This window comes from Protopterus annectens, chromosome 7.part0, assembly GCF_019279795.1.
Source record: "Protopterus annectens isolate FY-2018-M chromosome 7.part0, PAN1.0, whole genome shotgun sequence".
Classification (NCBI taxonomy): domain Eukaryota; kingdom Metazoa; phylum Chordata; order Ceratodontiformes; family Protopteridae; genus Protopterus; species Protopterus annectens.
Window position 1 is genome coordinate 881,721,559 of NC_056739.1, and position 8,495 is coordinate 881,730,053.

Genomic DNA, 8,495 nt, shown 5'->3' on the forward strand with positions numbered 1-8,495 from the left:
CACTTGAGCTCCCATGGATGACATAATGGGGGGGTATTAGCACCACTTGATAAGATCCAATGGCTGAAACATCATTTTTTTACCACTGGAAAGTGCATAATGCAGGTACTTCCATCACCACATGAGTTCCTATGGTTGAAACATAATGGGGGTAAGTTATCACCACTTGATGAGGTCCAATGGGTGACATAACTGTGGGGTATTATCATCACCACTTGTCAGATGGGAGACACATAATGGGGGTATTATCATTACCACTTGAAAGTGCATGTGAGGGTGACACATTATAAGGAGGTATTATCACCACCACTTGAAAGTGCATGTCAGCGTGATGCATAATATGGTGGTGTTATCATCACCATCTGAAAGTACATGTCAGGGTGACCATGGGTAGATATTATCAACATAGGATGATGTTCAGTTGATGACACATAAGAGGGTATTATCACCACCTGAAATTGCATGTCAGGGTGACACAAAATGGGGAGGTATTAACTACATGATAAGGTCCAGTGAGAGACACATAATGGGGGCTATTATTAACTGAAGTTTGATGGGTGACATAATGGGGAGTATTATCATCACCACTTGAAAATGCATGTCAGGGTGACACATTATGGAGGGTACTATCTTCACCATGTGATAAGGTTTGATTGGTGATACATAATGGGAGGTATCATCTCTTGGTGAGGTCTGGTGGGTAACACATAATAGCAGGGCATTATCACCCTTGAAAGTACATGCTAGGGTCACACATTACAGGGGCTGTCATCAGCACTTGAAAGTGCATGTCAGAGTCAATGTGGTGGTATCATCATCATTTATAAGTGCATGCCAAGTTGATACATAATGGGAGTGTATTCTTCCCCCATTAATGGGGTCAAATGGGTGACATAATGGAGGTTATTATTACCACTTGAAAGTGCATGTCAGGGTGACACAATAGAGGTATTATCATCACCACTTTAAAATGCATCACCACTTTAAAATGCATGTCATGGTGACACATAATATGGTGGTATCATCACCATTTGATGAAGTCTGATCGGTGACACAAAACTGTGGGTATTATCAACAACACTTGATAAGGTCTGATGAGTGACACATAATGGGGGTATTATCATCAGCACTTGAAAGTGCATGTTAGGGTGACCCAACGTGGATATTATCATCATCACTACTTGAAAGTGCATGTCATGGTGACACAATGGGGGGTATTATCATCACCACTTGAAAGTGCATGTCATGCTGACACAATGGGGGGGTATTATCATCACCACTTGAAAGTGCATGTCATGGTGGCACATAATCAAGGGTATCAACACCACTCAATAAGGTTCGGTGGGTGACACATAATACTGGGACATTATCATCACCACTTGAAAATGCATGTCAGGGTGACATATAGTGGGAGCATTATCATCACCACGTGATAAGGTCCAATGAGTCACACATAATATGGGAGTATTATCATCACCACCTGAGAGTGCATGTAGGGGTGACACAATGGAGGGTTGTTACCACTGGAAACTACATGTCAGGGTGACATAATGGGCGGTATTATCATCACCACCTGAAAGTCTATGTCACGGTGACACATAATGGTTGGGGTATTATCATCACTTGTTTAGGTCTGATGGATGACACACAATGGGGGGTATTATCATCACTAGAAAGTGCATGTCATGGTGACACAATGTGGGGTATCACCACCACTTGAGGTCCAATGGGTGACATAATGGAGGGGTATTATCATTGTCACTTGATGAGGTCCCATGGTTGATGCATACTAGAGGGATATCATCACTTGAGGTTCAATGGCTGACACATAATGGGGGTTATCATCTTTACATGAAAAGTACATGTCAGGGCGATACATAAGGCAGGGTATTGTCATCACTACTTGAAAGTGTATTTCAGGGTGACAGATAATCACCACCCCTTGAAAGTGCATGTCGAGGTGACACATAATGGGAGTATTATCATTACCACCTGAAAGTACATGTGAGGGTGACACACAATGGGGGATTACCATTACCACTTGATGAGGTCTGATGGGTGACACCTGGGGTGGGGTATCGTCACTTGAAAGTGCATGCCAGGTAGACACATAATGGGGGTATTATCACTTGAAAGTGCATGCCACAGTGACACATAAATGGGGCATTATCATTACCACTTGAAAATGAAAGTCAGGGTGACACATGATAGGGTATTTTCATCCCTTGAGGTCTGATGGGTGACACAATGGGGGGTATTATCATCATTCATTGAGGTCTAATGGGTTCATAGGTAGGTACTAGGCTATCAGCCCAAGGGCCTACGTAAGCCTAGCCAACAAGGTTCCCTGGCTTATGCCACCCAAGAAAGTTATTTTCCTGTGCCACTGTCGAGCAGAGACACAGAAGTGATCCCCAGGGTGTATTTCCTATTTCCCATCCACTCATCAAGATTTTTCTTGAAGAGTGCTAATGAACTTTGCTTGACATAGATGGGTAGCCTGTTCCAGAGTATGGGAAGTCTCTGGGATAGGAATCTATTCAAGAATGTCCTGTTTATTGTGGTGACAAGGTTTAGGTCCCTAGAGCGTTTAGCTCAGAGGGATTGGGATTTCTTTAGGTGTGGACACCTCTGGGTTTGACATAGCTTTATATGTTAGGCAGAGATCACCTCGGAGTACGCGATATGCTGTGGAGTAAAGCTGGAGTTTTTTGAGGCAGTCAGTGTAGGGAATTTGTTTGAGGCCAGTAATCTTCTTTGTGAGGTACTTCTGTGGCATTTCCAGCTGCTGCAGATGTCTTGTGAGGTACATTCCAAAAGGGGCATTGTACTCTATAATGGGTCTAATGAGTGTCGAGTAGAGGGGAAAAGTGACCTTGTTTTTCCTGGATGAGAACCCTTTTATGATGAGGTGTGCCACGTAGAAGAACTTTCTGACTACTGTGGTGATGTGACTATCAAAGGAGAGACTACTGTCCACCTGGGTCCCAAAGTCTCTTATCACACACTTGGTGTTAAGTAGATTGCTGCCTATGTGGTAGTTCATGGGTACAGAGTTTTTACCAAAGGGGATGACACTGCACTTTTTGGCATTGAGCTTGAGGCCATGGCTCTGACACCAGGCATCTGTCTCAACAAGGCCCTTCTATAGGATGTGCACATCATTTGGGGACTTGACTATGGCTCCTAGTTTGCAGTCATCTGCGAACTTCATTAGCCAGAGGCTTTCTGTGTTAGCCTGTACTTCAGAGAAGCAGATACCAAACAGGAGAGGTCCCAGAATGGAGCCCTGTGATACTCCACTTGTCACTGCTTTGAGGTCAGATTTGGAGTCTGCAACTTTTACAGTGTGGGTTCTGTCAGTGAGCCAACACATAATGGGGGTATTATCATTACTTGAGGTCCCATGGGTGTCATAATGGGGGGCATTAGCACCACTTGATGAGGTCCAGTGGTTGACGCAATGTTTTTTTCCACCACTTGAAATGGCATGTCAGGGTGACACATAATCATGGGTGCCAGACCATAGAGCCATGGGGAGAGGCACCCCCCCCCAACTTTTACAGCTGCAAGACCTGTCGGAAAAAATTAATGAAGTGGAGTTTTCACCCTAATGTGGATTTGCATGGGGAAGTTTAACTAAACTAGCTGTTCTTGTTCTCTATTGCTCTGTGTTACAGGAGTTACGCTGCCACTGTTCTGTTGGTGCTGCCTCAGCCAGAGTCATGCCGGTAAGGAGAGTTTTGTTCTTTTATTTGCGGGAGTGTGAGTGTGAGTGTGTGTGTGTGTGTGTGTGTGTGTGTGTGTGTGTGTGTGTGTGTGTGTGTGATGCCTCCAGTTAGTTATATCTGGTGGTTAGTGTTACACAGGCTGAAACAAGAGCCTGAATTCTCTACCCATACCACCACCTGTGATTCAGGGAGTTGAGTCCATAGCTCTCAACTGTCCAGATTTTCACAGAATATTTGGCTCATACTTTTGTTCTGTTCCTCTTAAAATTTGTGGTTTTCTGGCAAATCAGTGAGAACTGAATTCACTAAATAATGATAGCCCTTTAAGTTTCAGTCTTGCTATCTTTCAGGAAACACATGGTAACACAAAACACTTTATTTTAACAATATTTAAAATTTGTCCCTGGCTTTGGGCCTTTGCCCCCCCCCCCCAAAAAAAATACATTTTGGCTTTTTCCAAATTTCTTGTGCTATGAAGTTGAGAGATTTAGTTGAGTGTCAAGTGGATTTTACAAGGAGCTTCAGGGGAAGAGAAGTTTAGTGCTACTTATGCTAAGCCACTTGCATTGTTAGTAGAACAACAGGTAGTATACTTGCTTTTGATGCAGAAGGTTGTGGGTTCTAATCCCACAGTATGCAGCTGGATCGCTGATACTGTACTGGGTTGTACTTTAAAGCGAGTGGATGCTGCAGTCCTATGCATGTCCTCTTTTGGAGGAGTTACCTACTAACTATGTTTCTTTTATCAGTTTGCCATCCATTCCCCATTGCGAAATTACTAGCTTATTTTTTTTTGATGTAGCATAGGCAATTTATTCATCGAGGGCAACAGGTACTTTATTTGTAGATGAAACAATGAAATATAAAATTGTTTGCTAGCAGCAACATCTTCATTAGTTACAGATCCCTTTAATGTGGAATTATTTAGATGACATACTTAGATTTTGCATATTTACTGATATTGGTGGATTGTAATGACAGAAGTTTGAGTGGCCTTTTATGGTTGAAATTTTCTGAAATAGGTAGTTTTGTCATTATTGGTTCATACATTTTGTTTCATTGCTTACCAGAAGACTGTTCCAAACTACAAATTTAAAACACATTCTAACAAGTGGTGCTGCATTATACAATGAATATAATTTAATAAAATCAGGTTAATACAATCAAAAAGGTGAATCAAAGAATGCAAACATGTATGCTTGCTCACAGGATGCAGGAAATCAAAACAGTGGAAGAGACCATTCATCAATGGAGTCACCCAGGGTTCGGTGCTGAGACTTTTTCTGTTTGGCATATATATCTCAAAAATAGAAGGAAACACCAAAGGGCTTTGGCCGACTAAGTCTGAGATGACTGCAAGCTAGGAGCAGTTATTGAATCCACAAATGACTTAGCCATCATGCAGGAAGGCTTGTCCCAAACAATATCTGGTGCCAGAATCATGAATTGAAACTAAACTCCAAGAAATACATTATTGTATCCTTTTGGAAGTCATCTACTCCAAGGAACTGCCAAACTGACAATGTCCCCTGAGAACTGACCCAGTTGTTTGGCATTTGGGTACTTGTGTGTACAGTGACCTAACTTTTAACCAACATGTGCCCAGAGTCATAAGAAAGTATTTCTATATTACACAGCTTATAAACAAATTGATTTTGACTAGATCTAGAGATGTTATTGTCCCCTTTTACAAAGCCCTCATTAGGTAAATCACTTTGTGTAATGCCCACTTTGGCATGTATCTGTCCAGACCCATGCAACAATTGGAATACCCACAGAGATACCTTACTAAAAGGATACAAGTCCTAAACAATAGGGCTTGCATGGACCACCTCAAAGATTTATCACTATACTCAGCATCCTACAGAGTGCTTAAAGTTGACATGTCTGGCATACAAGGCATCCTCTGACCTAATACAGATGGTTCTACTGAACATCAGCAAGTCAAATGGCATCAGAAATCCTCAGTCCAGGTTTCTAAACTGAATGCTGTGGAGAGATGGCTATATATCACAGAGGCTACTACTGTTCCAAAATAGACTATCCATTCAAGTAAAACAAAGCTCATCCCTGTCCATATTCAAATGCAATGTGAATCTAAGGATGGGTAATAGAAAATGTACTCTAGAATTGCCCCTCATGCCACTAATGAATAGAGACAGTTCCTAAATGCTGCATCCCTTACATGGGTCTCCTCAAATTATCTATGGTATGATGACAGCTATTCTCACTTGGGCTAATATACAATTATCAGGCATGGGATAGGTAAAACCAATCAGGAAATGTTAAATCAAGCACCAAAAGGGAAACTGGCTAAGGTTAAAATGTCCACCAAGTGAACCTATGTTGTGGTAGTAAATAGTTTTAAAAAATTGCCCTTTTTAGACCGCTAAATGCCCCTCTCACCCTCCGCCCCCTCCCCAGTCTTCAACAGCTTCCGGTGCCTCTGCACATAATAGGGGTTAATGTAATCACCACCTGAAAGTGCATGTCAGGATGACACATAATCAGGGGTATTAATACCACTTTATGAGCGATGATGTGACATATAACAAGAGGGTATTATTATCACCACTTGATCAGGCCCAATGGGTGACACAGAATGGGGAGTGTTATCATCACCACTTGAAAGTGCATGCCAGGGTGACTCAAAGGGGGTACTATCATCACCACTTGAGGTCCGATGGGTGAGATAATGGGGGTATTAGCACTTGAAAATGCATGACGGTGTGACACAATGGGGGTATCATCATCACCACTTTAAAAGTGCACATCAGGGTGACATAATAGGGGTTATTACCATCATCACTTGGAAGTGCATTTTCAGTTTGAGACATAATGGAAGGTATTATCATCACTATTTCATGAGGTCCAATGGGTGACACAATGGGGGGTACTGTCATCACCTAAAATGCATGTCAGGGTGACACATAACGGGGGTATTATCATTACCACTTGAGGTCTGATGGGTGAAACATAATGGATGCTATTATCTTTCCACTTGAGAGTGCATGTCACGCTGAGACACAGTGAAGGAGTAATAACATCACCACTTGAAGGTGCATGTCAGGGTGTCTGATAAAAGGGGGTATCACCACCACCTGATGAGGTCAAATCAGTGACACATAATGCAGGGGTATTATCACCACTTGATGAGGTCCAATGGGTGAAACATAATGGGGGTATTATCATCACCACTTTATGAGATCCAATGGGTGATACACAACTAGGGGTATTATCATTACCACTTGATGAGGTTCAATGGCTGGTATAAGGGGGATATTATTACAGTTTGAAAGTGCATGTCAGGGTGACACAATGGGGGTGGTATTACCACTTGAATGTGCATGTCAGTGTTACAATTAATGGAGGGTATTATCAACAGTTGAAAGCATATGTCAGAGTGAGACATAGTAGAGGGTACTATCATCAATACTTGAAAGTGTATGTCAGACTGACACAACGGGGGTATTATCATCACCACTTGAGATCTGATGGGTGACACATCATGGGGGTATTACTCACTCCACTTGATGAGGTCCAATGGGTATCACCTGATGAGGGGTAACATCATCACTTGAAAGTGCATGTCAGGGTGACACAATGGGGGTATTATCACCACTTGAGGTCTGATGGGTGACATCATGGGGGGTATTATCCACTCCACTTGATGTCCGATGGGTGACACCTGATATGCAGTATCATCACTTGAAAGTCCATGTCAGGGTGACATTATGTGGGGGTAAATACCATCACCACTTGAAAGTGCATGTCAGGGTGACACAATGCGGGCATACCTCTCACCTGTCCAGATTTTCACAGGATGTCCAGATATTTCCCTCATATTTTTTTTCTACACCTCATAAAATTTGTGGCTTTCTGTGATGATCTGTGGACTGAAGTCACCAAATAATGACATACATTTGAGTTTCAGACTTCAAATCCTTCAGAAAATGTATGCTAACTGAAACCCTGTTACTCTAGCAACTTTGTAAGTTTATGAGAGCAATATTTAAAATCTGTACCTATTTTTGGACCTTTGTCACCCCATTCTGTCAGGCTTTGTCCATATTTCAAGAGGTTGAGAAGTATGAATGGGGGTACTATCATCACTACTTGTCTGATGGGTGACACATAATGGGGGTATTGTCATCACCACCTGAAAGTGCATGTCAGGGTGACACAATGTGGTGGCATTATCATCACCACTTTAGGAGGTCTGAATGACACATAATCGGGGGTATTGTCATCACCACTTCAAAGTGCATGTCAGGCTGACATAATGGGGATTATCATCACCACTTGAAAGTGAATGTCAAGGTCACAGATAATGGGGTACTATCATTACCACTTGAGGTCTGATGGGTGACATAATGGGGGTATTATCATCACTTAACGTCCGATAGGCATAACATAATGAGGGTATTATCACCTACTGAAGTCCGATGGGTGATATAATGGGGGGTATTATCACCACTTGAAAGTGCATGTCAGGGTAACACATAACTGGGAAATATTATCACCGCTTGATGAGGTCCAATGGATGATACATCATGGGGATATCATCACCTCTTGATGAGGTCTGATGGGTGATGCATAATAGTGGGGTATTATTATCACCACTTGAAAGTACATGCCAGGGAGACACATAATGGAGTTATTATCAATCAATGTGGTCTGATGGGTGACGCATACTGGGAGTATCGTCATCATCACTTGATGAGGTGCAATGGGTGACACATAATGAAAGGGTATTATCCCCCC